Source organism: Triticum dicoccoides, chromosome 5A, assembly GCF_002162155.2.
Source record: "Triticum dicoccoides isolate Atlit2015 ecotype Zavitan chromosome 5A, WEW_v2.0, whole genome shotgun sequence".
Classification (NCBI taxonomy): domain Eukaryota; kingdom Viridiplantae; phylum Streptophyta; class Magnoliopsida; order Poales; family Poaceae; genus Triticum; species Triticum dicoccoides.
In genome coordinates this window covers 128,169,198-128,177,831 of record NC_041388.1, presented here as the reverse complement: position 1 = coordinate 128,177,831, position 8,634 = coordinate 128,169,198, and positions in this window count along the sequence as shown.

Genomic DNA, 8,634 nt, shown 5'->3' with positions numbered 1-8,634 from the left:
TCACTTTGATATTAAATTTTCATTTTTTCCGATCAATTAAACATAGCCGGTACCTTTGAGTTAATCTCGGGGGCCATCGTTTCTTCTCATAAAGTTGAGTCGTAAGGTTACCAAAGAGGACTATTTGCCACGATGCACTGTTCAAACATGGGTGCCCAACATATCAACGAAATAATTTTACGTCCGTTCTTTACTAAGTCAGATGCAACTCGTAACTGACCAAGTAGTGGGTATAGTATTGTCAATCGACTCTGATGCCTATCATGGACTTTGTCGACCCTGAACATATCATATTCCATGAAAAAAGTCCATACGAAAGCCTACTTAGTTGAGTCAAACGATTAACAACTTGAACACAAGTTGACCAAGTCATGGAAATTATTATTTAATTTTGTTTTATACATCACGAATGGTGTAATGCATTCATGTGTTTTATTTCAGGAACAAAGAGCCTCAAGACGACTCCTCGAGTCGCCTCAAGCCTCGGGGGCTATTAAGCCAGAATTTGTGAAAAAATGGACTTTGTTCATTACCAAAACACAAGTTCATAGACCCCCGGGTTGTTTAAGGCCTAAACAATCCCGAAGCTCGGGGGCTACAGAAGATATACATGCTATTGGGGTTGGAAAAGTTCGGAAACACCTGGTTTGGAGACAGAATCCAGCCTGGGAGGACAACTCGGCAACATCAACATCGACGCTTCATGACCCGACAATCTCTTCATCCACATGTCGGCATCCATTACGTCAACGACCCGGAAAAAAGCTCCGCGTTCAAGGAAGACAAAAGCATCAACAAAATCAAGACCTTCTGCCCGACTCTTCGAGTCACCCGAAAGCTCGGGGGCTACCGTCATGGATATGGGACACGGGTATCCTCATGGAGGTAGGCCGTGACCCATCATGGAAGGTGGCCCAGCAGGGCGACTTAAACAGTTTGAATAAGACCTGGATTGCTATCCGTCTTGTAATAGAAAAGAGATTAGTCCTAATCCTAATAGGACTAGTCATGTAAGCCGCCCCTTCAACATATATAAGGTGGGGCAGGGCTCCCCAAGAGGGACAGGTTCCACAAGTTTCACAAGTTAGGTTTAGACAGACAAGTCAATTCCACGACAGGGGGCAAGCACCACATGTTGAAGGATCTATGACTATATAACTGTTGGTGAACGTAGCAGAATTTTAAAATTTTCTACGCATCACCAAGATCAATCTATGGAGTCATCTAGCAATGAGGGAGAGAGGAGTGCATCTACATACCCTTGTAGATCACGAGCGGAAGCTTTCAAGAGAACGGGGTTGATGGAGTCGTACTCGACGTGATCCGAATCATCGAAGATCCTAGCGCCAAATGGACGGCACCTCCGCATTCAATACACGTATGGAGCGAGGGCGTCTCCCGCGCCTTGATCCAGCAAGGAGGAGGGAGAGGTTGAGGAAGAGGGCTCCAACAGCAGCACGACGGCGTGGTGGTGATGAAGCTGAAGTACTCCGGAAGGGCTTCGCCAAGCTCTTATGGAGGAGGAGAGGTGTTGGGGAGGGGAGGGGCTGCGCCTTGGATGTTGTGTGCAGCGCTCCCCTCACCCCTCTAATTATAGGGGAAGGGGGCCGACCCCCTCTAGAGGAGATCTAGAGGGGGGGCGGCGGCCAAGGGGAGGGGGCTTGCCCCCCAAGCAAGGGGGCCCCCTAGGGTTTCCCCCAACCCTAGGCGCATGGGCCCTAGGGGGGTGTGGCGCCCCAACCCACTTCGGCTGGTTCTCTTCTCCATACAGCCCATAAGGCCCTCCGGAAGAGGTGGCCCCTCCCGGTGGACCCCCGGAACCCCTCCGGTGGCCCCGATACAATACCGATATGCCCCTGAACCTTTCCGGCGACCGTATGACAACTTCCCATATATAAATCTTTACCTCCGGACCATTCCGGAACTCCTCATGATGTCCGGGCTCTCATCCGGGACTCCGAAAAACATTTGGTAATCACATACAAGTCTTCCTAACAACCCTAGCGTCATCGAACCTTAAGTGTGTAGACCCTACGGGTTCGGGAGACATGCAGACATGACCGAGACGACTCTCCGGTCAATAACCAACAGCGGGATCTGGATACCCATGTTGGCTCCCACATGCTCCACGATGATCTCATCGGATGAACCACGATGTCGAGGATTCAATCAATCCGTATACAATTCCCTTTGTCAATCGGTACGTTACTTGCCCGAGACTCGATCGTCGGTATCCCAATACCTTGTTCAGTCTCGTTATCGGCAAGTCACTTTACTCGTACCGCAATGCATGATCCCGTGATCAATCACTTGATCACATTGAGCTCATTATGATGATGCATTACCGAGTGGGCCCAGAGATACCTCTCCATCATACGGAGTGACAAATCCCAGTCTCGATTCGTGCCAACCCAACAGACACTTTCAGAGATACCTGTAATGTACCTTTATAGTCACCCAGTTACATTGTGACGTTTGGCACACCCAAGGCACTCCTACGGTGTCCGGGAGTTGCACAATCTCATGGTCTAAGGAAATGGTACTTGACATTCAGAAAAGCTACAACAAATGAACTACACGATCTTTGAGCTATGCTTAGGATTGGGTCTTGTCCATCACATCATTCTCCTAATGATGTGATCCCGTTATCAATGACATCCAATGTCCATAGTCAGGAAACCATGACTATCTTTTGATCAACGAGCTAGTCAACTAGAGGCTCACTAGGGACATGTTGTGGTCTATGTATTCACACATGTATTACGATTTCCGGATAACACAATTATAGCATGAACAATAGACAATTATCATGAACAAAGAAATATAATAATAACCATTTTATTATTGCCTCTAGGGCATATTTCCAACAGTCTCCCACTTGCACTAGAGTCAATATTCTAGTTACATTGTGATGAATCGAACACCCATGCAGTTCTGGTGTTGATCATGTTTTGCTCTAGGGAGAGGTTTAGTCAACGGATCTGCTACATTCAGGTCCGTATGTACTTTACAAATATCTATGTCTCCATTTTGAACACTTTCACGAATGGAGTTGAAGCAACGCTTGATATGCCTGGTCTTCCTGTGAAACCTAGGCTCCTTGGCAAGGGCAATAGCTCCAGTGTTGTCACGGAAGAGAGTCATCGGGCCCGACGCATTGGGTATGACTCCTAGGTCGGTAATGAACTCCTTCACCTAGACTGCTTCTTGTGCTGCCTCCGAGGCTGCCATGTACTCCGCTTCACATGTAGATCCTGCCACAACGCTTTGCTTGCAACTGCACCAGCTTACTGCCCCACCATTCAAAATATACACGTATCCGGTTTGTGACTTTGAGTCATCCAGATCTGGGTCGAAGCTAGCATCGACATAACCCTTTACGACGAGCTCTTCGTCACCTCCATAAACGAGAAACATTTCCTTGGTCCTTTTCAGGTACTTCAGGATATTCTTGACCGCTCTCCAGTGTTCCATGCCGGGATTACTTTGGTACCTTCCTACCAAACTTACGGCAAGGTTTACATCAGGTCTGGTACACAGCATAGCATACATGATAGACCCTATGGCCGAGGCATAGGGGACGACACTCATCTTTTCTCTATCTTCTGCCGTGGTCGGGCATTGAGCTGTGCTCAATCTCGTACCTTGCAATACAGGCAAGAACCCCTTCTTTGACTGATCCATTTTGAACTTCTTCAATATCTTGTCAAGGTACGTACTCTGTGAAAGACCAATGAGGCATCTCGATCTATCTCTATAGATCTTGATGCCTAATATATAAGCAGCTTCTCCAAGGTCCTTCATTGAAAAACACTTGTTCATGTAGGCCTTTATGCTTTCCAAGAATTCTATATCATTTCCCATCAACAGTATGTCATCCACATACAATATGAGAAATGCTACAGAGCTCCCACTCACTTTCTTGTAAATGCAGGCTTCTCCATAAGTCTGCATAAACCCAAACGCTTTGATCATCTCATCAAAACGAATGTTCCAACTCCGAGATGCTTGCACCAGCCCATACATCGAGCGTTGGAGCTTGCACACCTTGTCAGCATTCTTAGGATTGACAAAACCTTCCGGCTGCATCATATACAATTCTTCCTTAAGGAAACCATTAAGGAATGCCGTTTTGACGTCCATTTGCCATATCTCATAATCATAGAATGCGGCAATTGCTAACATGATTCGGACGGACTTCAGCTTCGCTACGGGTGAGGAAGTCTCATCGTAGTCAACCCCTTGAACTTGTCGATAACCCTTAGCGACAAGTCGAGCTTTATAGATGGTCACGTTACCATCCGCATCTGTCTTCTTCTTAAAGATCCATTTATTTTCTATGGCTCGCCGATCATCGGGCAAGTCAGTCAAAGTCCATACTTCGTTTTCATACATGGATCCTATCTCGGATTTCATGGCTTCCAACCATTTGTCGGAATCCGGGCTCGCCATCGCTTCTTCATAGTTCGAAGGTTCACCGTTGTCTAACAACATGATTTCCAAGACAGGGTTGCCGTACCACTCTGGTGCGGAACATGTCCTTGCGGACCTACGAAGTTCAGTAGCAACTTGATCTGAAGTTTCATGATCATCATCATCAACTTCCTCTCTAGTCGGTGCAGGCACCTCAGGAACATTTTCTTGAGCTGCGCCACTTACCGGTTCAAGAGGTAATACTTCATCAAGTTCCACCTTCCTCCCACTTATTTCTTTCGAGAGAAACTCTTTCTCTAGAAAGGACCCATTCTTGGCAACAAAGATCTTGCCTTCGGATCTAAGGTAGAAGGTATACCCAACAGTTTCTTTAGGGTATCCTATGAAGACGCATTTTTTCGACTTGGGTTCAAGATTTTCAGGTTGAAGTTTCTTGACATAAGCATCGCATCCCCAAAATTTTAGAAACGACAGCTTAGGTTTCTTCCCAAACCATAATTCATACGGTGTCGTCTCAATGGATTTTGACGGAGCCCTATTTAAAGTGAATGCGGTAGTCTCTAAAGCATAGCCCCAAAATGACAGCGGTAAATCGGTAAGAGACATCATAGATCGCACCATATCTAATAGAGTGCGATTACGATGTTCGGACACACCATTACGCTGTGGTGTTCCAGGCGGCGTGAGTTGTGAAACTATTCCACTTTTTTCTTAAGTGTGTGCCAAATTCGTGACTCAAGTATTCTCCCCCACGATCTGACCGCAAGAACTTGATTTTCCTGTCACGTTGATTCTCAACCTCACTCTGAAATTCCTTGAACTTTTCAAAGGTCTCAGACTTGTGTTTCATTAAGTAGACATACCCTTATCTACTCAAGTCATCAGTGAGGGTGAGAACATAACGATAGTCACCGCGAGCCTCAACACTCATTGGACCGCACACATCAGTATGTATGATTTCCAATAAGTTGGTTGCTCGCTCCATTGTTCCTGAGAATGGAGTCTTGGTCATTTTACCCATGAGGCATGGTTCGCACGTGTCAAATGATTCGTAATCAAGAGACTCTAAAAGTCCATCTACATGGAGCTTCTTCATGCGTTTGATACCTATGTGACCAACGCGGCAGTGCCACAAGTATGTGGGACTATCATTATCAACCTTACATCTTTTGGTATTCACACTATGAATATGTGTAGCATTACGCTCGAGATTCATTAAGAATAAACCATTCACCATTGGAGCATGACCATAAAACATATCTCTCATATAAATAGAACAACCATTATTCTCGGATTTAAATGAGTAGCCATCTCGAATTAAACGAGATCCTGATACAATGTTCATGCTCAAAGCTAGCACTAAATAACAATTATTGAGGTTTAAAACTAAACCCGTAGGTAAATGTAGAGGCAGCGTGCCGACGGCGATCACATCGACCTTGGAACCATTCCCGACGCGCATCGTCACCTCGTCCTTCGCCAGTCTCTGCTTATTCCGCAGCTCCTGCTTTGAGTTACAAATGTGAGCAGCCGCACCGATATCAAATACCCAGGAGCTACTACGAGTACTGGTAAGGTGCACATCAATTACATGTATATCACATACACCTTTGGTGTTGCCGACCTTTTTATCCGCTAAGTATTTGGGGCAGTTCCACTTCCAGTGACCACTTCCCTTGCAATAAAAGCACTCAGTCTCGGGCTTGGGTCCATTCTTTGGCTTCTTCCCAGCAGCTTGCTTACCGGGTGCGGCAACTCCCTTCCTGTCCTTGTTGAAGTTCTTCTTACCCTTGCCTTTCTTGAACTTAGTGGTTTTATTCACCATCAACACTTGATGTTCCTTTTTGACTTCTACCTCTGCTGATTTCAGCATTGAATATACCTCAGGAATGTTCTTTTCCATCCCCTGCATATTGAAGTTCATCACAAAGCTCTTGTAGCTTGGTGGAAGCGACTGCAGGATTCTATCAATGACCGCGTCATCCGGGAGATTAACTCCCAGCTGAGTCAAGCGGTTATGCAACCCAGACATTTTGAGTATGTGCTCACTGACAGAACTATTTTCCTCCATCTTACAGCTAAAGAACTTGTCGGAGACTTCATATCTCTCGACCCGGGCATGAGCTTGGAAAACCATTTTCAGCTCTTCGAACATCTCATATGCTTCGTGTCTCTCAAAACGCTTTTGGAGCCCCGGTTCTAAGCTGTAAAGCATGCCGCACTGAACGAGGGAGTAATCATCAGCACGTGTCTACCAAGCATTCATAACGTCTTGGTTCTATGGGACGGGTGCGTCACCTAGCGGTGCTTCTAGGACATAATCTTTCTTGGCAGCTATGAGGATGATCCTCAGGTTCCGGACCCAGTCCGTATAGTTGCTGCCATCGTCTTTCAGCTTGGTTTTCTCTAGGAACGCATTGAAGTTGAGGACGATGTGGGCCATTTGATCTACAAGACATATTGTAAAGATTTTAGTCTAAGTTCATGATAATTAAGTTCATCTAATCAAATTACTCAATGAACTCCCACTCAGATAGACATCCCTCTAGTCATCTAAGTGAAACATGATCTGAGTTAACTAGGCCGTGTCCGATCATCACGTGAGACGGACTAGCCAACATCGCTGAACATCTTCATGTTGATCGTATCTTCTATACGACTCATGCTCGACCTTTCGGTCTTCCGTGTTCCGAGGCCATGTCTGTACATGCTAGGCTCGTCAAGTCAACCTAAGTGTATTGCGTGTGTAAATCTGGCTTACACCCGTTGTATTCGAACGTTAGAATCTATCACACCCGATCATCACGTGGTGCTTCGAAACAACGAACCTTCGCAACGGTGCACAGTTTGGGGGAACACTTTCTTGAAATTATTACGAGGGATCATCTTATTTAAGCTACCGTCGTTCTAAGCAAATAAGATGTAAAACATGATAAACATCACATGCAATCAAACAGTGACATGATATGGCCAATATCATTTGCTCCTTTTGATCTCCATCTTCGGGGCTCCATGATCATCGTTGTCACCAGCATGACACCATGATCTCCATCATCATGATCTCCATCATCGTGTCTTCTTGGCGTTGTCACGTCATCTATTACTTCTACTACTATGGCTAACACTTTAGCAATAAAGTAAAGTAATTACATGACGTTTATGTTGACACGCAGGTCATAAAAAAATAAAGACAACTCCTATGGCTCCTGCCAGTTGTCATACTCATCGACATGCAAGTCGTGATTCCTATTACAAGAACATGATCATCTCATATAGCACATATATCATTCATCACATCCTTTGGCCATATCACATCACAAAACACTTGCTGCAAAAACAAGTTAGACGTCCTCTAATTCTTGTTGCAAGTTTTTACGTGGCTGCTATAGGTTTCTAGCAAGAACGTTTCTTACCTACACCAAAACCACAACGTGAATTGCCAATTTCTATTTACCCTTCATAAGGACCCTGTTCATCGAATCTGATCCGACTAAAGTGGGAAAGACAGACACCCGCCAGCCACCTTATGCAACTAGTGCATGTCAGTCGGTGGAACCGATCTCACGTAAGCGTACGTGTAAGGTTGGTCTGGGCCGCTTCATCCCATGATGCCGCCGAATCAAGATAAGACTAGTAACGACAAGCAAATTGACAATATCAACGCCCACAACTACTTTGTGTTCTACTCGTGCATAGTAACTACGCATAGACCTGCTCATGATGCCACTGTTGGTGAACGTAGCAGAATTTTAAAATTTTCTATGCATCACCAAGATCAATCTATGGAGTCATATAGCAATGAGGGAGAGAGGAGTGCATCTACATGCCCTTGTAGATCACGAGCAGAAGCGTTCAAGAGAACTCGGTTGATGGAGTCGTACTCGACGTGATCCGAATCACCGAAGATCCTAGCGCCGAACGAACGGCACCTCCGCATTCAACACACGTACGGAGCGAGGACGTCTCCCGCGCCTTGATCCAGCAAGGAGCAGGGAGAGGTTGAGGAAGAGGGCTCCAACAGCAGCACGACGGCGTGGTGATGATGAAGCTGCAGTACTCCGGCAGGGCTTAGCCAAGCTCTTATGAAGGAGGAGAGGTGTTGGGGAGGGGAGGGGCTGCACCTTGGATGTTGTGTGCAGCCCTCCCCTCACCCCTCTATTTATAGGGGAAGGGGGCCGGTCCCCTCTAGATGAGATCTAG